This window comes from Equus asinus, chromosome 5 (assembly GCF_041296235.1).
Source record: "Equus asinus isolate D_3611 breed Donkey chromosome 5, EquAss-T2T_v2, whole genome shotgun sequence".
Taxonomy (NCBI): Eukaryota; Metazoa; Chordata; class Mammalia; order Perissodactyla; family Equidae; genus Equus; species Equus asinus.
The window spans coordinates 58768826-58793643 of NC_091794.1; positions in this window are offsets into that span (position 1 = coordinate 58768826).

Genomic DNA, 24818 nt, shown 5'->3' on the forward strand with positions numbered 1-24818 from the left:
TGCTCATTAGTGCATCAGGAATTCAGGGAACAGACGGGGTAGTCCATTGTAGCAACAGAAAGCATGGCAAGGAAAAAAATGGTACTTACTCTGGGCCTGGAATTTTACTTAAGATTTGGATGGCTGAAGAGATGGTGGAGAGGCTGAAATGCTTTTGGGGTTAGGGAGACAGCCTGAGCTCAAGTGTGAAGGTAAGAATGAATGCGTGTGGTGATTGCATTCCTGAACCGTGGGGCCTATGATTTGGTATAAGGTCTGAGGATTGTGCCAGAATATTTGAAATTGGAACCATTGTCTTTAAATGAGAAGAGGTGAGTGGATGTTGACTAGAGGGGAGTGCTAAGGTTGGAGAAGTAATTGGAGGATGAAGCAGAAGCCGCTGTCGCTTGTCATAACTGTCTTTCTAAGGGGTTATGGCTTTAGACGAAATGAGATACTCGAATCCCTAAAATGCTCCCTGTGGGGCTCTGTGATCATCTATAGAAATTTCACTTTTCTTGTCTGTTTCCCTCACTAGCCTATGAGTCCTTTGAGACAGGAATCAAGTTTTGTTCATCTCTGTGTATAAGCATTTAACGTGGTGTCTGACACATAATAATGAACACAAAATACTTGTGGGATGGATGAAAGCTGCTGTAGGTTATAAACATGAAATGATATTTAATATTTGTCTCTCAATTGCATTTGTTTTAATTAGTCTTTTTATCTACTTCTAAAAGGTCTTCAGTGTCTTGAGCGTTGTGGTAGAATACTTGCTGAGAAACAGAGGGCATATTTCAGAAGGAGAGAGTTCTCCTCCTTTTAGGCACCAAGGCCAAGCAGATTATGATATTCAGGCGAACAAACTTGAATTTGGTTTCCAGCAGTTGTAACATAAAGAAAATCACACTGTGCTTTCACTTTCTGATAAGCAGCCTGCAACATTCAACTTGAGAAAGAGTTTTCCCTGGAAACAAACTTGAGGAGGAAGGGATCAAATGGGAGCTTGTAACATTTCAATTAAGTGTTTCCATACAGGGAGGGATAGTCAATTGGATGTGAGGGAGCGTAAAAAAGGCTCGAGAGAGAACTGGCACTGGGGCCAACCCCATGTCTTCCGGCTCTCCAGATGGTTTGGGATGAAATTTACCCAGTTTATTTATTTATTTAGTTATTTATTTTGGAAGTGCTGTGCATCTGGAAAAAATAACCACAAATTCAATTGTTTAAAAAATAAAGATATTTAGGTATAGTTAGAGAATGGAGTTCATATTAAATGATTTTGCTTTGAAATATGGTAAATAACTTGGAAAAATAGCATAAAACACTTTGTGGGGCCATGGCTCATAAATCTATAACATTGCTTTTATTAATTTGGAATCTTCATGAGCCGAGATGACGAAGAGAGTCCTTGAATTGATTTCCACATTATGCTGATTTTGTGATCATCTGTGTACTGAGACCACCCAATTCATCTCTGTAGTAACTAACACCAGATTTTGTCCTGGACTTGAAATCTCTGGCTATGACATGCAACATATTTAAAAAATCTGTTTGATTGATAGTTTAATCATTGTTCCCTATTACATCAGCAGTCAGGCCTAGTATTCCAATTTTGTAGGATTGTTTCGCCTCTGTCCCGGTGTCACACAACGTACTTGTGGCTTGCCAATAGTAGACCTGATTGCAGCTTTATAGATCTCAGACATAGTTGAAAGTTTTAAGTTTTACGTTATGTTCTTGCGGTTCTCTTTTAGACAACACATGATTTCTAGTCCTCTTGTTATAAAAGAAAGTCCACTTTCCAATCATTTTCATTGTGTGCTCTTGTCTCTTCCTTTCTTTCTTCCATGTTTATATGTTTATATGAGTGTCAGCAATTTTATACTTTTGAAAAACTAGTGGGAAAAGCCAGTCACCGCTTGCTGTTTTTGAGTCTAAGGAGGCGAACACATAATCCTGTGTTCGTCTGGGTGCACTTGCAAATCCTTCCTTTGGGTCAATGTCATCATCTTAGGTTTTCTATGTGATTTAACACTCAGAAAAGTCAGCATGGCTTTATAGCTGAAGCTATTCAACCAGGCCTAAAAAATATGACCAGAGCTAGGTATGACAATGAACTGAACTTGATGTTTGGATTCGTCCACTGGTGGGGTACTCTGCTGCTCAGGCAAAATCGTTCAGTGGATGAAATCTTGTCTGCAGAGATCCTGCATCCTAGGCATGCACTCTGATTTCCTTCATGACATTTTTAGGTTTCCTCACCACTCCCTTCTCCCACACCTGCAGCACTTCACCTAAATTGTCCTTTTTGCATAATGTTTCATGTTTTGGACTTTAAATAAAAATCTTAATTATAGTATAATTGATATACATACAATAGGCTGCCCCTATTTATAGAGTATAATTTGATAATTTGTTTCCAGTTTTTAGCTAATACAAATACAGTTGCTGTGAACATTATGCACAAGTCTTTGTTTGGACATATGTTTTCATATTTCTTGAGCGTTTATCTAGGATATACACATGGCTGGGTCACATAGTAGATGGGTGTTTAACTTTTGAAGAAACTGCCAAATTCTTTTCCAAACTAATTGTACCGTTTTACATTCCTACCCTCAGTGTATAAGAATTCCAGTTGCTCCAAATCTTTGCCAACTCTCAATATTGTTGGTTTTAATTTTGTATATTCTAATGGATACGTAGTGGTCTCTCTGTATGATTTTAATGTTTATTTCTCTAATGACTAACAATGTTAACCACCTTTTCAGTGCTATTTGCCATTTATGTATCTTCTTTGTTGAAGTGTCTGTTTAAATCTTAAAAAAAATTGTCATTTTGCTATTACTGAATTAAAAAAATTGTCATTTTGCTATTACTGAATTTTGAGAATTGTTTATATATTCTTGATATAAGTTCTTTATAAAGATTTGCGATTTGCAAATGATTTCCCTTAGCTTATGGCTCGTCTTTTCATTCTCTTAACAGTGTCTTTCTCAGAGCAAAATTTCTTAATTTTGATAAAGTCTAACTTATTTATCTGTTCTTTTGTGGATCATGGTATTGCAGGTAAGAAATCTTTGCCTAACCCAAGGTCACAAAGGCTCTCTCCTACAGCTTATTCTAGAAGTTTTATAGTTTTAGATTTTACACTTATGTCTACAATCCACTTTGAGTTAGTTTTTGTGTATGGTGTGAGGTATGAATCTATCACTTTTTGCAGATAAATATCCAATTGTTTATTACCCTTTGTTGAAAAGAATATCTATTCTCCACCGAATTGCTTTTGCATCTTTGTCAAAAATTAATTGGTTATATAATGTACGTCTAACTCTGGACTTTATTCTTCTGCATTTATCTATTTTTCTATCTTTACACCAGTACAAAACTTGAAGGCAGATTGTATAAGTTCTTCAACTTTGTGCATCTTTTTCAAAGTTGTTTTGGCTATTCCAGATCCTTTCCATTGCCGTATAAATTTTAAAATCACCTGGCCAATTTCTACACAAAGCCTGCTGGAGTTTTGACTGGGATTGAGTTGAATCTATAGATCATTGTGGAAAAAGCTGACAGCTTAAGGGTACTGAGTCATACTGATCCGTGAATATGGAATGTCTGTCCGTCTGCTTTCTTTAATTTCTCTAAGCAATGCTTTGTGGTTTTCAGTGTATGGGTCTTGCACATCTTTAGTCAGATTTGTTCTCAAGTATTTCATTTTTTTGGTGCTATTGTATATGATATTGTTTTAAAAAATTTCAATTTCAAATTGTTTGTTGTGGGTAATAGAAATGCAATTGCTTTTGTATGTTGACCTTGTATCCTATAATCTTGCTAAGCTCATCTATCATTCTAACAGTTTTTTCATAGATTCTGTAAGATTTTCTACATAAATTATCATCTTGTCTGCTAACAAAGACAGTTGTACTTACTCCTTGTCATGTTCCTGATTTTAGGGCAAAGCGTTCAGATATTCACCATTAGGTGTGATGTTCTCTATTGGTTTTTTTGTAGGTGCCCTTTATCAGGTTAAGAAAGTTCCGTTCTGTATCAAGTTTTCTCAGAGATTTTATAATGAATGGATGTTGGATTTTGTCAAATGCTTTTTCTGCATCTATTGAGATCATATGGCTTTCATTGTTTAAGTCTGCTAATACGATCTATTGTATCAATTGATTTTTCGAATATTTTACTAAGCTTCCATTCGAAGGATAAAACTCACTTGGTTATGATGCAGTATACTTTTCATATGTTGGTGGATTTGATTTGTTAAATTTTATCAAGAATTTAGCAAAACTGTCATGAATTTTATGTTTATGAGCGATCTTGGTCTGTAGTTTGCTTTTCTTGAATTGTTTTTGTATGGTTTTGGTATCAGAGTAATGCTGGCCTAATAGAATGAGAGTATAAAAATGAATATTGTCCTTGTATCCTACAATCTTGCTAAACTCATCTATTGTTATATTGTTAACTATAATATAACTTTTTCCTGAATTCTAAATTTCTTGATATGTTTATATAGGATTGGTGATATTTCTTCCATAAACGCTTCATGAAGTCATTTGGGCCTGGAGCTTTTTTTCATGGGAAAATTTTTTACTAAAAATTCAATTTCTTCAATAGATATGGGTCTCTCTGTTAAAGAAATAGATTATTTCTTCTTGAGTGAGTTTTGGTAGTTTGTATCTTTCTAGGAATTTGATTGTTTTATCTAAGTTGTCAAGTTTATTGGTATAAAGTTGTTCATAACATTTCCTTATTATCTTTTTAATGTCACTGAACTCTGTAGTGATGTCTTCTCACTCATTTCTGATATTGGTAATTTGTGTCCCCCCTTTTTGTCCTGATCAGTGGGGATAGAGTTTATTGATTTCGTTGTTTTCCTGAAAGAACCAGATTTTCATTTTATTGATTTTTCTCTATTGTTTTTCTCTCTCCATTTCATTGATTTCTGTTCTGATCATTATTATTTGCTTTCTTCTGATCACTTTGAGTGTAATTTGCTTTTCTTTTTCTAGTTTCTTAAGGTAGAAGATGAGGTCATTGATTTGAGGCTTTTCTTTTTTTTTTCTCATACAAGCATTTAATGCTCTAAACTTCCCACTACATACTGTGTTAGCTGCATAGCACAAATTTTGATATGTGGTCATTTCCTTTTCATTTACTTCAAAATACTTTCTAACTTCCCTTTGATTCCTTCTTTCATCCATTGGTTATGTGGAAGCGCATTGTTTAGCTTCCAAATATTTGGGATTTCATAGATAATTTTCTCTTTTAATTTTAATTTAATTCTATTTCTAATTCTATTTTGTTCAGAGAACTTAACTTTGTATGATTTGAATCCTTTTAAATTTATTGAGACTTGATTTATGGTCCAGATTATGTTCTCTCTTGGTAAATGACTTGTGTGCACTTGAAAATAATTCTGTTGCAGTGATCTGTAATTTTCAATTATGTCAAATTGGCTGATAGTCTGTTTCAAGCCTTCTATATCAATACTGATTTTTCTGTCTGCTTGTTCTATCAATTATTGACAGAGAATGTTGAAATCTTTGCCTATAATTATTGATTTGTCTGGTTCTCCTTGCAGTTTTATCAGTTTTTACATCATACAGTTTGAAGCTTATCATTGGGGTACACAGGCATTTAGGCTTGTTTTACCCTCTTGCTGAATTGACCGTTTTATCGGTATCAGACAACCTTCTTTATCAATGGTAATAATCTTTGCTATCAAAAGCAAGAATATTTACTATGTCTGATATGAATAGAGCCACTCCAAGTTTTAAAGTGAGTGTTAGCACAGCGTGTTCCCACATCCTTGTAACTTTAAGTCAGTTGTGCCTTTATATTTGATCCTTGTTTTCTTATCCAATCTAACAATTGATGCCTTTTAATTGGGATATTTGGACCAAATATGTTTAATGTGATTTTTGCTAGAGTTGAGTTTATACTTGTTTTTTGTTTTCTACTTTCCCATCTGTTCTTTATTCTCCTTTATTGTCTTTATTTGCCTCCATGTGGATTGAATATTTTTCATGAATCCATTTGAGCTTTCTTGTGGGCTTATCAGTTAGAGCTCTTTGAGTTGTTTTGGTGATTGTTTTAGGGTTTACAGCGATAAGTTAGAGATGTCACACTTTGCATGTTGGATGCCAGACTTTACTTAGAGTATAAGAACTTTGCTACAGTGTATTAACATTCTTCCCTCTTGGACTTTGTGCTATTTAGATGGTACATTTTATTTCTGCATGTGTTATAACCTAACAATACATTGCCATCATTTTGCTGTCAGTGGTCACTTATCTTCTAAATAGTTTTAGAAATAAGAAAAAAGGTCTTTTCCATTAACCTTTGTATAACTGGGTCTCTTCTTTGTGTAGATCTATACTTCCATCTGGTACTGTTTTCCTTCTACCTGAAGGACTGCTGGTGATAAATTCAGCTTTTGTATGTCTGAAAAAGTCTTTATTTGCTTTCTATTTTTAAAGATATTTTTGCTGCTTATAGAATCCTAGGTTGACTTAAAAAAAAAAATACATCAAAGCTACTGCTCCATTATCTTCTGGTTTGCATTACTTCCAACAAGAAATGTGCTATCTCCTTTATGTTCGCTCCTCTGTACATATCTTTTCTTCTTTTTTTTTCTGGCTGCTTTAAAATTTTTTCTCTTTATTAGTGATTTTAAGCAATTTAAATATGATATGCCTTGATAGGGTTTTCTTCGATTTTCTTGCACTGGGGTTTGTTGCTTTTGAACCATTTGGATCTGAGCGTTTAGAGACTTCATCAAATTTGAAAGAATTTTTGTCATTATTTCTTCACATATTTTTTCTGACTCCCATTCTCTTTTCTCGTTTTTGGGGATTCCAATTACATATATATTAGGCCACTTAAAGTTGTTCCACAGCTCACTGAGGCTTTGCTCATTTTTTTTTTGCAGTCTTTATTTTCTCGCTGAGTTTCATGTTGAATAGCTTGTATCACTATGTCTTCGAGTTCGGTAATCTTTTTTTCTGCAATGTCTAATGTACCCTTAATCTCATTCTGCTAATTTTTTTTTTAGACATTGTCATTTTGATCTCTAGAAGTTTGATTTGGGCCTCTTTATATCTTCCACATTTCTATTTAACGTGTCCAATCTTTATTCTTGCTTCTGGAACACACAGAATGTAGTTATAATAACTCTTACTGTTTTATCTGCTAATGTTATTGTCTGTGTCATTTCTGGTCAGCTGCACGTGTTTGATTTGTTTCTTGCTCACGGTTGAGCTCTGAGCAACGCTGCAGCTCTACTGGCAAATCAGGTCCTCGCCTGGGACTTCAGCTCACCCTGCCTCTTGGGAGCTAGTGACTAGGATCTGAAGATCCATTTGGGGGCCAGCCCTCCAGCTGGGTGGTCCTTCCAGCCAGACACCTCATGTTCCTGGCTTACTTCCCTCTCCTCCGCCTGGCCACTCCTCTTCTGGATTCAGGGTGCCTGGTGACCAATGCTGCACAGGTTACGTCAATCAGTGAAAAATCATTTTTTTCTTTTGCAAATTAACCCCATTAATTTATTTTTCACAAATAAGCTATATTATTTTTCCAGATTATAAATATAATACATACTCATGTAGACAATTTGGAAATTTTGGAAGAATATGTATAATAAAATTGAAAATGCTATAATCCTAACACTATGAGCATTTTCTTGTACTTCTGTGTGTTTGTTTTACATAGTTGATCTTCTATTGTATACACACTTTACATTCTTTAAAGTCTACTTGTTTTCTGTTATCTTTTCCTGTGTCACTAAAAAATTTTAGTGATTAATGCTATTTCATCATAAAGGTATGCCATAATTTATGTAACTATTTCCCTATAATAGGACATTTTTAGCTTGTTTACATTTTTTTCCTGTTATGCGTTTTTGCATAATTTCTTCCTGAATTTTGGATTATTTCTTTAGGATAGATTCCCAGAAATGGGATAACAGGAATGAACATTTTTGGTCACTTAAAACATAATGCCAGTTTGTTTTCCAAAATGGTTGTAACAGTGTATACTTAAACTCAGTCATCATTTGACGTGACTTTCAGTTTCACCAGGTAAATGTTTTAAAATAATGAAAGTTTATTAAAGTAAGAGATAATATTTAATAAATTTTATATTTACCTTGAATTAAGCAGTCAGTGGGGAAATATTTTTAGGTAGCGGTCTAACTGGTATGAGAAAGCTTTTCTTCCACTTTCAGATCAGGTTTTAAAAATTCATTTGTGTCCATTTCATAACCACAACCAGGTATATCCTTTTCCTTTCCTTTGAAGTCCTACATAAGCATTAATTTGACAAATCACACTGTAGAACTAACATGTTATATCTTCCTTAATTTGGGTGAGAAGTTCCTTCCATGATTAATGCCAAGAATTCTTTTGGGATGTGTTCAGGTCTGGTAGAAGCCCTTAATTTATTATCCTATTTGTTTTATTTATTTAGGATTTATATCTTGCCTATTACTAAACTGGATTCAAGGTGACTTATACATAACAAGATGAAAACAGTAAGATAGAATACTAAGAATAAAGGAAAAAATGTTAATGGTAACCTAAGTTAATTATCGCATCTCGGCATTGATTTTTAAATTGGAGTTTTGTGGCATTTTTTTACACATTAATTTTTTTTGCCCTTGGTTCCTGCAGGCAGCCTGTGAGAACTGAATGGGATGAGACGGCAGGTCAGAGGCTGGGGGCCTCCTAGTACCCCAGACATGAACCTCAGAGGCCCTCTGGGGATGCCGAGACCTCACTCCCTCACTGGAAAGCACTCATCTATCGCAGTCACCTTCTCCGGGAAGCCCTCAGAAGGCACCCTGGCCGTGCAGGACAGTTCTCCGGAGGGCTTGCGGCAGTTGCTGGGCAGCATTTCACAGACCACTGGCGGGAGGACAATTTGTCTTTGACTTCAACAAGGGTCCTTTGCTCAGTGGTGCAGCAGGAAGTGGAAGACCGCGACCCTGCTGTTGTGCTAAGAAGTCATTATCGCCAGACAGAGCAGAAGTAAGGACTGCAGATAATGGGCCTCTCAGGCTGTCCAGAAATCATTACAGGACTGAGGGAAGGCAGCAACTGTTTTCAATCCCATTAGTGGGGCTGACGGGCTGTCTGGGACAGGATGCCTATCCCTGAAACAGCAGCTTAGAATAGCTTCTCCTTGTTAACCCTCTAATGCTGGGAGTGTCAGTCCGCAGGCTGTAGTTCCACCACCTTCCCAAGGAGGAGCGGTACCTCATACGTTGTCTCATGTATTTCCAGCACCCACCTTCTGAAGTTGGTATTCTCTCCTCTGTTCAGGTGAGGAGCCTGCCCTCTGCTCGGGGTCACATGGCTGGTGAGTTATGGAGTCAAGATTTGAACGTGCACTGACTCCAGAACCCATATTCCTTTCATATACCAGTTGACCCCAAAATGCTTGGTGTCTGTGATTGAGGAGGTGCCAGAGTAGTGTAGCTCATGAGTGGCCTTCCCAGTGGATGACACTAATCACTGGGGTATTGGGGCTTAGCCTTGAAACTCACACATTTTTGCCAACTTGAAATACCCACATTTCTCTGTGTATATTCCATTTTCAGAATTTATCCAATATTTATGCCATTTTTCAATCCTCTTTCCGTTTCTAGAAAAAGCTTTCTTTCCTACTTTTAGTTCTCTAACAAGAATAATAGAACTCAGGTACAATTAGTTTTGTAAGCTGATTGCCCAAGATGGCCTAACAAAAGGAAAATGAGGAGAAGCAGCATACTTTTCATTTCTTTTAATTCCACTACCTACTTTAAATTTTTTCATGTCTCCTCTGATTTTTCTTAAGCTTAGGGGTTTTGATGTTGCAAAATTAGTTATTCTAATGGTGACTTTTGGGGCATAATTTTTATTTAAGTGTCTACAGATTATTATTAATCAGGTTTTTAAACATTTTTAAGAATTAATATTATGATTATAAGGTGGATATTATGATGATGTCTTCTAATAACTTTGTGCTTTACAGAGTTACATGATAGCTAAAGGGTCACAGCCATAGGATATGCTGAATGTAGGTGTCTTAAAAAAATGTTCACCTTTTTCTCATTATGCTATTTTGGGCATTGAATAATTCATTGCCAAAACATAAAAAAAATCCTGCACAACAAAACCATGTTTTTAGTTAAGGACCACCTCATTGTTTTTATCAGACTATCCTCGGGCTTGCAAAGCTAAATTGTATAAACTTGTTCATGCAGAAGAATTGCGATAGTGCCAATTCTGATGTTTTTGCCACTTTAGTTTCACTCACTTTACAGAATAGTCATGAGTCAAATCAGTGGCCAAAATAGAAATGGTATACAGACACAATGATTCTTAAGGAGTCTTTCTCCGTGTTGTAAACAATGCTTAATTATATTTACTCCAGCTGTCTGTGGTGCTTGCTATGCTAGGCTAGTTAAGAATGTCTTCAACGTTTAAGATGTAATGTTAGAAAAAAACTTAACTTTTGTGTTATTTGGAAATCTTTTGGAGTACTTGAAACTATTATTCAAACTCGGCTCCATATTCGGATGAAAGAATGTTCTGGCAATTAGGGTAATACACTAGGCAGATGCTGGAATCCACGTGACTCTTACCAATCTTCAAGTGGGTTATCCACTGTGTGGCTGTCCCACAGCAGATTTCTCATCCCGGCACAGCTTTTCCTTGCTAAGAACCGTATTTCTGAGGAGACTTCCTCTTACACTAGTGACAAATAAAAGAAAAGCAATGGGATATATTGGAGTATATGAGGAAGCCATTTGGTGTAAAACTAATTCGACCTGAACTTGTTTTTCCAAAAGGGCCTGACGTGGCCAGTTGAGCATGCATTGTACATCTGCTTTAAACGTTTACTACGCCCCAAAGACAAGAATGATGCCCCTAAAGATAGGGATGCAGCTTCCCCCCATATCAGCATTTCTTTAAAGATAAGCATTTCTTCCTGGGAACTAAGGGTTAATTACTGACCTGCTGTGCTCACCTTGTGACCACCGACCTGCTGATCACCGACCTACTGTGCCAGCTAAGCATCTCCTGACAGTAATAAAAGAGCTATTCCTGTCATATGGTGATGTATGCACTTTGTTCCAAGATGGTACACCCCACTTCTTTGGTGCCCTTCTGTCCTTGGGGAAGGAAGGCCTTGGGCTATAGTCCTCAGACCTGGCTCAGAATAAACTCAGCCCAATTTTGATTTATAGATTGACTATTGATTATTTGCATTGACACTAGTCAACAGGCAAATCATCAGACTATCAAACTTGATTATGCCTCACATATGAAGAACTTATGATAGTAGTAATAGGTGCTTAGAGAGAATTCAAGGGTGAGGAAGATGTAGCCTTGACCTTCAGTCTGTGGGCATTCTTGCAAGGTTTTAAAGCATTGATAGCATTTCAATAATTAGAAATAGGAAAAGTCAACTCCAGGGTGGAAAGGGTGGTGTATATTTGACTGGTTGGATGGTGTATATTTGGTCATAGGATAGTTGTGATAGGAGCAGGGAGGAGGAAATAAGCATTAGAGGCTTTGAAGAAAGAATGCATAGGGATTGGCCACTGCTTAAATGTGGAGGTGGGGGCAAAGGAGAGAAAGGAGAAAAAATGGATAAAGAACATTGGATTTGGTGATTAGGAAGTAATTTTTGATGTCTAATTGTGCAATGCCAACACAGTAACTGAAGACAGAAGCCAAAGTATAAGGGATTAGAAGTGAGTGCAAGGACAAAGAAGGGAATTCAGTCCATTCCTTGAGAAATTTGTTAACACAAGGAAGGAGAGAGGGGAGAGATTTATTGATGTAATTAGGAAGAATTGAATTGCTTTGAAGGCAAAAGAGAAGGGGCCAGAGGTAAGGTAGAGATTAACAGAGAAATTACAATTCGTGGAAAGGGAAAATGGAAGAGAACAAAGTGAATTCACAAGTGGAAGAGTTAGCTTTGAACAAGAGACATGTCTGTTCTTTTCAGGAAGGAGAAAAAAATAAGACTGAGCAAAGGTACAGAGATTCTTCAGTGGCCTGCAAGAAAGACTTTGAGTCTCAAGTCTGTTTGTCTTGATTTCACAGAAATCTGATGGGAGGTGAGGAGAATGTAAAATTCTTTTTTTTCCCCTTTTTTTTTGGTGAAGAAGATTTGCCCTGAACTAACATCTGTTGCCAATCTTCCTCTTTTTGCTTGAGGAAGATTATCTCTGACCTAACATCCATGCCAATCTTCCACTACTTTGTATGTGGGACGCCTCCACAGTGTGGCTTGATGAGTGGTTTGTAGGTCTGCACCCAAGATCTGAACCCATGAACCCTGGGCAACTGAACGGAGCATGTGAACTTAACCACTATGCCACCAGGCTGGCCCCAAATGTAAAATTCTGGCTAATTTTTGTGGCATACAGGCTAGGGGATCCACAAATGATGAGGAGGATAGCTAATCACAAATGAGCCTCGCTGAAACTAGAGGGAGAGCCTGGGGGCCATGGGCAGGGCTCAGGCTGAGCAGGGTAGGGATGCGAAACTCTGCTGTCACCAGGGCTGTCTGCTCTATAAATATAGATATTGTTATTAGCCAAGAGAAAAATGCATTAAGGTTACTATGTGAGAAAAATCACGAGTTTGAAGTCCAAGAGAAATGGTATTTGGGTTCCACACGGCTGTGTTCTGTGAGTGCAGGTGCCTGAGGACGGGCTGTACTGTCGGTCGGACATGACCTGGTGAGGACGGGTCCGAAAGCAGGAGCCTCCCGCTGCTCTCCCTCTCAGAGCCTGTGAGATCTGTGGATTGGTTCAGGGTGGGCTGTGGAGCAGTGGTGTGAAGTCTCTCTTTCTCTCTGGCTTGTCATAAGCAGCTTGAGATGTCAATCAGAGGAAACGTAGAGGGGAATCTTGCTGTGGGTGGGATTTAACAGAAATTAATCAGCACACATAAAAGGAAGGGAATATATATAGCCTTTCCTCCTTAATCCTTTTGTGGGGTAAAATCTATATGAAAGTTTCTGTTTATATGGAGGCATAGAGCAGTTGTAAGACAAAGGTTAAGTCATCAAATTTAAATGGGAAGAATTTACAAAGGCATGGATGGCTGGAAGTGGTTGATAGCACAGCAATAACATAAGTTTTATGGGCCAAGTTTTGCATGGCTGTTAATAGTTGAGTATTATAAGGTTAATTTTGAGTAGATGATGTCTCTTGTGAGGACATATGTTTAACTGAAAGAATTTCGTGATGGCAAAATCACATGTGCTGGAAGTCAGGAGAGGCTGAGTTGTGGTTCTGGGTTTTCTAGGAACTGAGGGTGGGACCTGAACTTCCCTAGGCCTTATTTTCCTCACCTGTGAAATGGTGGGCCTGCACTCCAAGGTGCTTTCAAGCTATAGCATTCTACGATTCTGGACTCAGAAGTATCAGGTTGGCCACAATGTCCCTGAGGGGATCATCCAGCCGGTTTGTCTGCTTAGACTGTTACATCCCTGTGCATCAGAGATGTGGTGAAAAGGGCCCTGAACAAGGAGTCAGAAGGCCTATGTTTTAGTTCCAGTTCTGCCACTTGCCAGCTTCGTCATATGAGTTCTGTGAGCTCTAGAGTGGTAGGAAGAGCAATGTCCCTCCACTCGCCCTCACCCAAACGTCCAGGTCCTAATCTCTGGAATAGGTGATATGTTGTGTTATGTGGAAAAGGAAATGTGCAGATGGAATTAAGTTTACAAATCTTAAAATAGGCAGATTATCCTGGATTAAAGTGTCCTTAAAAGTGGAAGAGGAAGGCAGATGGTAGGTTAGAGACACCTGTAGATGGAAGGAAAGGCAGGAGAGATTGGACCCACCATTGCTGGCTTTGAAGATGGAGGAAGCTGGCCATGAACCAAGGACCACGGTGGCCTGTGGAAGCTGGAAATAGCCTTCAGCTCATAGCCAGAGAGGAAACAGGGAACTCAGTCCTGTAACTGCAAGGAGCTGAATTCCGCTGACAACCTGGGTGAGCAAGGAAACGGCTTCTTTCTCAGAGACTCCAGAAAGGCATGCAGCCCTTGCCAGCACCTTGCTATTAGTGTGTGAGACCCGTGTCAGATTTCCGACCTACAGAACTGTAAGGCAATAAACTTGTGTTGTTTCAGCCGCTAGGTCTCTGGAAATTTGTATGCCAGCAATAGAACACATATACACCTACTTTCTTCGTCTATAAATGAATGGCAATAGTATAACAGTAATTATGGCCTATTTGTCTCTATACGAGGTTATTGTAAAAGATAACATCAGCAAGAATGGCAGATAAAGACCTCTGAAAATCCCCTCCTCCAAAAAGGCAATGAGAATGCTGGCAAAACGGTCAAATCAATGTTTTCAAAACTCTTGAAATTAACCAAGGGCTTGCAACAATTCAAAGAGTGTTCAAGAAAAGCAGCTGCATCTTGGTAGGAACACTGAGCTTTGTGGTATTCAACTCGCCGCATTTTCACCCGCCTCTTCCCTGCTCCACAGAAGCCTCGAAAACCAAACAAAATACTGAACACAAGAGAAGGCAGAAATGAGTGAATAGAGTAACAAAAAATACACAAGACATATAGAAAATAGCAAAATGGCGGACATAAATCCCACCTTATCTTACATTACATTACTTACATAAAATATAAAGGATTAAAAGACAAAAATTGGCAAAATGGATAAAAAGACATGATCCAACTATATGTTATCTACAAGAGACACTCTTCAGATTCAAAGATATAAATATATTGAAAATAAAAGGATAGAAAAATATGTATCATGCAAACAGTAGCCAAAAGAGAGCTGGAGTAGCTATACTAATAGCAGACAAAATAGACTTTAAGACAAAAATTGGGGGCCAGCCCAGTGGTGTAGCGGTTAAGGTCACATGCTCTCCTTTGGCAGCCTGGGGTTCATTGGTTCAGATCCTGGCATGGACCTACATACTGCTCATTAAGCCATGCTATGGTGGCATCCCACATACAGAATGGAGGAAGATGGGCGTGGATGTTAGCTCAGTAACAATCTTTCTCAAGCAAAAAGAGGAAGATTGGCAGCAGATGTTAGCTCAGGGCCCGTCTTCCTCACCAAAAAACCAAAAAAGACAAAAATTGTTACCAGACACAAAGAAAAACACTCTATAATGAGAAAAGGGTCAAACTATCAAGAAAGCAAACAACAGTTATAGACATATATATGTATTCAACAACAGAGCCCCTAAATGAAGAAAAAAGTGATAGAATTGAAGGAAGAAATAGACAATTCAACAATGCTAATGGACAGCAAAGTAGAGAGAAGATCAACAAGGAAATAGAAGACTTGAGCAACATTATAAATCATCTAGACCTAACACTGTAGAACATTCCACCCAACAACAGCAGAATGCACATTCTTCTTGAGTGCATATGGAATATTTTTTAGGATAGACCATACAGTAGGTCACAAAACAAATATCAATAAATTTAAAAGGACTGAAATCATATAAGGTTTTTTCTCTTATTACAATGAAAGAAAACTAGGAATAATTAACAGAAGGAACTTTGGCAAATTCATAAATATCTGGAAGTCAAACAACACACTCCTAAATAATCAATGGAATGAAAGGAGAAATCACAAGGGAAATTAGAAAATACTTTTATAAGAATGCAAACAAAAACACAACATAACAAAACTTATGGAGTGCAGCTAAAGCAGTGCTTAGAGAGAAATTTGTAGCTGTGAATACCTATATTAACAAAGAAGAAAGAGTCAAATCAATAACCCAGCTTTTTACCCTAAGAAACTAGATAAAAAAGAGCAAACTAAACCCAAAACAAGCCTAGGAAAAGGAAATTATAAAGATTAGAGAGAAAATAATGAGATAAAAAAATAGAAAAACGATAGAGAAAATCAACAAAACCAAAAGTTGGTTCTTTGAAAAGATCAACACATTTGACTGAGGTTAAGCTAGACTGACCAAGAAAAAAAGAGAAAAGGCTCAAATGACTAAAATCAAAAATGAAATCGAGGACATCATTACCAACCTTAAAGGAATAAAAAGATTATGAGGGAGTACTATGAGCAATTGTACGGCAACCGATAAGATAACCAAGCTGAAATGGTAGGCGTATACCCAAGAGAATGGAGAATATACCCATACAAAAACTTGTACATGAATCATCATTTCAGCATTATTCACAGTAGCCAAGAAATGTAAACCAAATAAATGTCCATCTATTGATGAATAGATAAACAAAATATGGCTTATCTCTAAAATAGAAAGCTATTCAGCCAAAAAAAGGAATGAAGTAATAATGCATGCTACAACATGGATGAACCTTGAAAACAGTATGTTAAGTGAAAGAAGCTGGACACAAAAGGCCACACAATGTATGATTCCATTTATGTTAAATATCCAGACGAGGCGGATCCCTGGAGACAGAAAGTAGATCAGTGGTTGCTGGGTATAGGGCATGGGTAGGACCGCTAATGAGTTTCTTGGGAGTGATGAAAATACTCTGGAATTAGATGGTGGTGAGGATTTGTATTTGTATTAGTTACCATTAGGGCTGTGGTAGCAGATTACCACAAAACTGGTGCTTGGAACAACAGAAATTTACTCTCTCACAGTTCTGGAGGCCGCAAGTTTGAAATCAGGATGTCAGCCCCGTCAGCTCATTCTGTGCCGGTGCTGAGGAGAACCGGCTCACTGCCTCTCTCCAGCTTTGGATGGCTGCCCGTGGCTCTCGGCACTCCTCGGCTTGTGGACACATCCCTCCAGTCTTGGCCTCCACCTTCACATCACCTTTTTCTCTGTGTTTCTCTTTCTTTGTGTCTCCTTGTAAGGACACTTGCCATTGGATTAGGGCCCACTGGATACTCCAGGGTGATTTCAACTCGAGATCCTTAACTCATCTGCAGCTAACTCGGCTACCATATTAAGGTCACATTCAAGGCTCCGGGTGGACTTATCTTTGGGGGGGCCGCCATTCAACTCACCAAAGAGTCGTACAACCTCGTGAATGTACTAAAACCACTGAATTATACACTTTAAAATGATGAATTTCATGTATGAGTTATATTTCAATAAAAAAGAGATAACAAAACGTTTTCATAATATCTTTATAAGGATATTTTTATAAAAGGGAATGATTAAAGATCTATTTAAGTAGATTTTAAAAGATTTAAGGATGATTGTTATTGATTACTTACTATCTGATGGCACTTAGCCTGTGAGATTTAAGATGAAAGTGGTTACTGACCCCAAAGAACGAAATGGAAGATCCGTGTTCATGAATAGTTTGAGAAGTAGCCCAGAGAGTACGTGAACCAAGTTTTAGCTTCCTTTTCAAGAACCAGCACCAGAAAGTGCAGCTTCATTCGAAACAAGACTTGGACCCTGATTACCTGTACATTCTTTCATTAACAACTTTTTTATTGAGATATAATTGGCATATAATATTGTGTAAGTTTAAAGTGTACAACTTTCTTTTTCTTGATACAATTTCAATCATCTTTTCCTGTGAAGATATTGACATAGAAGTCAGCTAGAGAAGGCAATTTTACATGTTAATAGATTGTCTTTTGGTTGAATGTTAAAAAGTGGTGAGATCCTGGTATTTTTCAGACAATCTGGATTTCTTCTCCTACGAATGACGAAGCTGGGTTCTGAGCTGTATGAGCAATCACCAAATGCCCACTTATTGTTTGCCACGAAGCCTGGGTCAGTGGATCATTTTTGTGTTATTCATTGAAAACGGTTGATTTTGGGGGCTTCAGTTATAATGAGTGAGTCATTTTCAGTTTATTTTTCATTGAAGATAAAATAATTTTATCCTATTTTGCTTATTGCCCATCTAGAATTACAATGTTTACAGTAGGTCTCTCACACATCCCTTCCTTCATGCTATTAGACATAATTTATTTTATTTTTTGTTTATCATTTGAAACCTAAATCTAAGTCGCCCAGCCAAACTACTGACAACCATTTATTTAGTACTTTGTCTCTGTCTGTTGTTACAGGGAAAAACTAAAATACAAGCCTTTGAGGAACTTGAATTTCTCCTAAGGAGTCAAGACGTACGGCCATGGAAACAGTATTTTTAAAACTAGAGAGAACTTTGGAGGGTATGCACTTGAAGATGAGAAGACTGAGCCTCAGAGAGGTTAAGTGACTTCCTCAAGGTGTAGTTAGTGGTCAGCCCGGGCTGGAACTGCACTGTATCTTGCTCCTTCATCATGTAATAGGTGAAAAAGGCCATGTCGTTGTCTATGGCTGAGTGCTAAAGTGTATGGGTTCAGCTGAGAGTGATTTAGATGTCAAGGACAGAAGACATTGATTTGGCTGAGAGTAGGTAAAGTAGGCCTTCTGGAGAAGTAAGAGCTGCGGGTGAAGGACATACAGGATTTGGGCAGGTGGAACTGGGAGGGAGAAGACCTTCCAGATGGAAAGTTCTGATGATTGCTGTAGCAGGAATGCCAAGGATGGAGACTGGGGCAGTCTGGATTCTAGAAGAGGCTGCTGGACCTCTAGGTCCGCCCCTAAGTAACACGCATCTATCCAAACATGAGACGGCTACGTAGAGGCTTCAAGGGAGGCAACGTGGGGTAGAAGAAAGAGCACGGCATCCAGAGTGAAAAACACCTGGCTACAAATTCTGGCACCTCCCTCCAACAGTTGAATGCCCTTGAGCAAGTTTCTTAACCTTGGGAGGTCTGTTTCCTCATCTGCAGTGACAGTAATAATATCTTCCTTATGAGGCTCTCGAGGACTAAATGAAGGAATGTGTCTGATGAGCCCAGTACAGTGCCGGGCATGAAGTACGTCCTCAACATATTGCACGTATGCTTATTGTTGTTATGTTCTAAGTGCAGGTCACCCCCAAATTTGGCAATGACAAAATGCAAGTTTCCTGGGAGATTTGTTTCTTCTGTGAGTTGCCGCTTGAAGTATTGTTGTTTTCAGCACTACTGAATGTTATATGGACGTGGAACGTCAAATGGGTGTGGCCTTTGCCTTTGAAGAGCTTCTAGCTGAAATGAGAGCAGCACACGCATTTGCTGATAGATGCTCACAAACACAACCGACAACTCCATCTAGAAGGACTATTTAAGAGTAGATGCCAACACACTCACAAAGTCCACGTTTTGAGAAGCTCATGTCTGAACTTTGAGCACTCTTATCTGATGCAGAAATGGTGATGGAGAGTTAGAGTTGATGGAAAGCATTGATTAACTGACTCATATGGTGAGAAGTTCTAGCCTTTTCTTCTTTCTGTGGTGAACTCATCTTTAGTGATCACTCACCTGCCAAAGGACATTTTCTTCTGATTGGTGGAGACGGCCAGATACAGAGGAGAGATGCCACTGGGGAGCTGAAAGCGTGGGAGCTTTGCTGAGAGAAGAACTAGCTCGAGTGCCAGCTTCCTGCCCCTTCCTGGCTGAGAGACCACGGGCAATCCAGTTAGCCTTATTCCAAAAGAACATCCACATCTGTAAAATGGGTCTAATTTTGCCTCATAAGGTTGTTGTAAAGATTAAATACGATCTTGTATCTGAGTGTGTTTTGTGAAGGCTAAAACACTCTGTGAATATTAGTTGCTGTTCCAGGTGGGTGGAAAGGGCATATTTCATGGGAAGCTTTCTTTCAGTGCCTAGAAAATGACTCAAGGAGTATTTTAAACTTGAGATGAACAGGACAGAGGGATTAATGTAGCCAGAAGCTCTGCAGAGAGAATAACAATAACAATGACTGCTACTTATTAAGCACCTAGTATATGCTAGTCCCTTTATATTCACTCTCCCAAAATAATACTCTAGTCCTACAATATCCTTATTATTCCCATTTTACAGGAGAAGAGGCAAACTCAGAGAGATCATCTGATGTACCCAAGGGCACACAGAGAAAGTAGCGAGCTAAGCTTTGAACCCAGGAGTGCCTGACTCAGATAGACCACGTCCTTTTAACAATATAAGATTCAATATTGTAGCAAACATCAACTGGGCAGTGCACAGGAGAGATAAATCTTCCAAGAATCCTGCAGTTTTCATTAGTTGTCCTTGAGACATTTAAAAAACAATAATAACTATGCCCACAGTATGTGGAGGACATACTTTTACCCAGCACTGTACTGGGCTCATCACACACATTCTCTTATTTAGTCCTCAAGAGCCTCATGAGGAGGATATTATTACTGCCACTTTGCAGATGAGGAAACAGACCTACCAAGGTTAAGAAACTTACTCAAGGGCATTCAACTGCTAGGGGGAGGTGCCAGAAATTGAAGCCAGATGTCTGTTACTCCGGAAGCTGTACTCTTTCCGCTACCCATGTTGCCTCCAATTAAGTCTCTGTCCAGCCTTCTTATGCTTGGATGAGTATATGACAGTGGGAGGTGGACTAAGGTCCTTTAGCCTCTTCCAGAATCCAGACTGCTGCAGACTCCGTCACCACCATCTCACCACATCCCATCTGGAAGACCTTTCCCCCCTCCACTCCACCTGCCTCAGTCCTACACATCCTTCAGACCCAACTCAGGTCTGAACTCTGAACTCTTTCTTCTGTCCCGCAATAGGGGTGGCCAGACACCACTCCCCAACCATCTAATTCAAAGGTTCCTCTAAAATGCTTGCAATGATAAAGATCTTTAAAAGGGTATTTGTCATGGATTTCAACTAGAAAACTATTCCAATTATGGCAGTTATTTATAGAAGTAAATACCATTGGTAAGTTTTAGCAAAGCACTTACAGTAGAGTGGTTTGGATCGAATCCAAGTTGTTCACTTGTTAATATATTATTTATATTAACAAAATCAAATGTTAGGCTGTGCACCAAGTTTTTTTCCCCTAATACTATGTGTTTACCAAGGCTATTGGCTTTCCTGATAATAACTTATCAAACATAAATTTCATGATCTGCACCATAATTTCTGAGACCCTTGGTAACATTCAGAATGCAGAGACAGAGGATCAGGCTAATATGAAGCACCGCCCACTCAAGCAGTTTTGCGTCATTGCCCATGCAGCTCTTTCCCATTGTTGCTCAGAAAGATTTAAGATGAAAAGAGGCTGTGGCTTACTGCTGTTTATGCACTCCGTCACTCTCCACTCTGCTCGCTTGTTTGCCATGGATTACTCATTCTCTCCCAGGTGGTTCTCAGCAGTGGTCAAATATTTAAGAAGTATGTATTTCATCCTGACTCCAGCACATACTTCCCCTTCAGAGCCTTCACTGCTTCCCAGCCTGAGTCATCCCACACCTGATAATCTACTGAAGCATTAACCTACCTCCACTTTATTTTCCCTCTCCTGTCAGAGCAAGACTTTACAATATGGCAGATCAGAGCGTATCTAACTGTGACTCGGGGGGCAGATTGCGGCAGGGAGAATGAGGGGTGCCACCCAAGCATAGTGACTGGACAACGCATTTCTCTTCCTACGTGGCTTTTTCATCAGCTGCCCCTTGTGACTTCCAGAAGGTACTGTGGGTAGAGCCTGGCTCTACAGCAAGATTTCAATGCTGGCTCCAGCTTTCAATAGCTCTGCTATTGGGTAAGTCCTTATAAGCCCTCTACGTCTTAGTTTCCACATCTGAACAAGAGGCTAATAATAGACCTAGCTTATAAGGTTGTTGTGAAAATGATATGAGACCACAGACATGAAAGTACTTTATAAATTCTGTTATAAGGCAATTCATTGCTGGACCCTGTAATTATTAAAAAGCTCATCTCTGTCAATCCAAAATCTGCCTCCCTCTAAATGATGTCCATTGCCTTTAGTTCTAATAATAGTTCTAATAATAAACATTAATTTTCCAATAACAACAATGATGATGATAATAATGCTATTTGCCATTTATTGAGCAACTTACTATACAAAGTGTTTTACATGAATTATTTCCATAGCCTTCATGGAGTGATAAGACTTTTGCAATTGGCAGCATGATGCAAACTGGTACATTGAAAGACTCATTAAAAAAAAGCTAATAGGGGTCTGGCAGAGAGCATCATACTCACAAATCCACGGTTGTGGTCTGCATCACTCAGAGTCTTAGGAAGAAAGAGATGGCCCACTCTTGGGACAATGGAAAGATGGGGCTACTTACAAAGGTGTGGGCAGGATGTAAGAAATCACCCAGGAGATGGTGGAGCACCTGGGGACTGGGACGAGGGTCAGCTGTTAGCACTGTTAGGCCAGAGGGGTGGGGGATGGAGCTGTTCCAGCCAGGAGGGTGGGCTTTTCTCCCAGGAGCTGTGGCTGTAGGTAAGGGAACACAGTTACTGCTGGGCTGGCACAGCTCAGACTCAGACTCCTTCATCCTTTGATCTCTTGTCATCGCCTCTCATTTGCTGAACCCAAATAGAAGCCAGAGGGCCAGGGAGCCAGGTAAAGCACCGGGGTCAGTTACCTGGAGCCCGGAGCAGTGTGGAGAGTCCATGTGAAAGGTCCACCTGGGAATGACCAGTGCAGGATCATGAGAAATGCCAGCATAAATGATACATAAATGTACAAGAAGATAAATGAGTGATTAAATACGCAGACTTGAAGAATGGCATGTTTCCAAAGCTTTGTGTTTTAGTTGTTTGGTGGTAATTCAGAGTCTCTTTTCCCTAGCTGCATTTTAAGTGTTGATTCTGGTTTCCACCCACTCTTCCAAAGCTCGGGGGTTCACATGTGCTTGGGATTCCAATCGTACCAATAGGACGGGGCTGCATTCTCGGTCTTGAGAAAAGAATCTTATGGTGAAAGAGAGAGAAAGATGAGGCATCTCCTCTCCCTTTCCCAGGCATGGGACTGGTCGTGGCGAGTTTTGAACTGGATAGTTTGTTCTGGTCCTACCCCCACTCTTGCTGGGTCCCCTTCTCATTCTGCCCTAAAGTAGCTACCATGGCAACAACCTGCTCTGCCTGTGAAGTACTTCACGCTCCCAAACTACCCACTATCCTTTCTCTTTAATCATAAGTGATTCAGAGCTTGGATTTTGGAGTTGACTTTGAGTCTCTTTAGTCTAGAGTTCGCAGTTTCCTACCCATGCTGTTGGGTTACTTAGTTAACCTCTCTGAGTTGAGTTTACACACTTATGAAACAAGGATACTGTTAGCACTACTGTGGAGATGAGCTTTCAAGGACCCCGTCTCTTGGGGGGCAGAGAATCATGCAAGTGAGCCTGTGAGGGCTGACTTAGCTTTTCCTCCAGGGTTTGAGAATGCCGTCTTTGAGTTTATCCCGAGAACTAGGAGAGGCCACCTATCAGCCACCATTCCCCTTATTAACAGAGAGCCGTTTGAGTTCCTCTGAAGAGCGGACTGTGCTGCAGCGTAAAGTTTAGTCCTTGGGTCTGTCTTGCACTGACATCGTTAATTGCATGGGGATTCTGGGGCCTTGCGAAGCAACTATGGAATGTGCGGTCTGCCTCTGCTCGTGGGATCGACCATCTTTAGCGTAGCTCTGTATTCTTTTGTAAATAAGTTAGGAACTGACTAATTTAGTGCGTGTATATGTGTGAGTGTGTGTGTGTGTGCATGTGTACTTTCGTGTGGCCTTTTTCTACAAGTCTGTAGCCCAGGGGTTCTCAAACTTGAGCACGCATCAGAACTGCCTGGAGGGTTTGTTAAAACACAGACCGCTGGGCCCACCGGCAGGTTTCTGATTCCATAGGTCTGTGGTGGGGCCGCAGAACTGGCATTTGTAACAAATTCCCGAGTGATGCTGATGCTGCTGCTCCAGGGACCACACTTTGAGAACACTGCTTTGGCTCCTGAAATTCTTTCCTGGGAATTTTGAGAGGCTTAAGTGAGGCCATCCACAGACAGGACTCAGCACAGGGCCTGGTGCAGAGGCGGTGTTGTTTTTTTTTTTAAGATTGGCACCTGAGCTAACAACTGTTGCCAATTTTTTTCTTTTTTTTCCTGCTTTTTCTCCCCAAAGCCCCCCCCAGTACATAGTTGTATATTTTAGTTGTGTGTCCTTCTAGTTGTGGCGTGTGGGACGCCGCCTCATCGTGGCCTAATGAGCGTTGCCGTGTCCACGCCCAGGATCTGAACCAGCGAAACCCTGGGCCACCTAAGCACAGCCTGCGAATCCAACCACTCGGCCACGGGGCGGCCCCAGGGCGGTGTTTGATATTGCCTCTTCCCCGACTGTCATGTCAGCTGCTCCTTGTGCTGCTCCTGCTGTCCAGTTGCTACCATTGCCTGTAATCCTTCATTCCGGACTACGTTAGTTAGGTATTAAGAGCAATGCAATCTGCCTTAATTAATTAAAGAATATAATTACCTCTCTGGGAGTTATTTACATTTTAAAGAAGCTGATTAATTCAAAGATATTTGTAATTTGCAGAATATTAGACAGTCTGATAAAAAGATACACAAAACTTCTGACATTGTCTAGTGGAAGATACTTTTTTTTTTTTTGAGGAAGATTAGCCCTGAGCTAACATTTGCTGCCAATTCTCCTCTTTTTGCTGAGGAAGACTGGCCCTGAGCTAACATCCGTGCCTATCTTCCTCTACTTTATCTGTGGGACGCCTACCACAGCATGGAGTGCCAAACGGTGCCATGTCTACACCTGGGATCTGAACCAGTGAACCCCAGCCGCCAAAGCGGAATGTGTGCACTTAACCGCTGCGCCACTGGGCCGCCGGCCCCAGGAAGATGCTTTTGAGAAAACAGCAGACACCAAATAGGCTCTACACTGGGTCATTTCTTTACGCCTGCTGTTTAGGGTTCCACATTCTTTCTGAAAGTTCTGAGCTTTTCCACAATGGCTTCCATAGTAGGGGCAGCATGTGGCCTGGGCGTGAGGTAGGGCAGCTGTGGCCCTCTAGATGTGTGGATTCCTTGTAAATCTAGT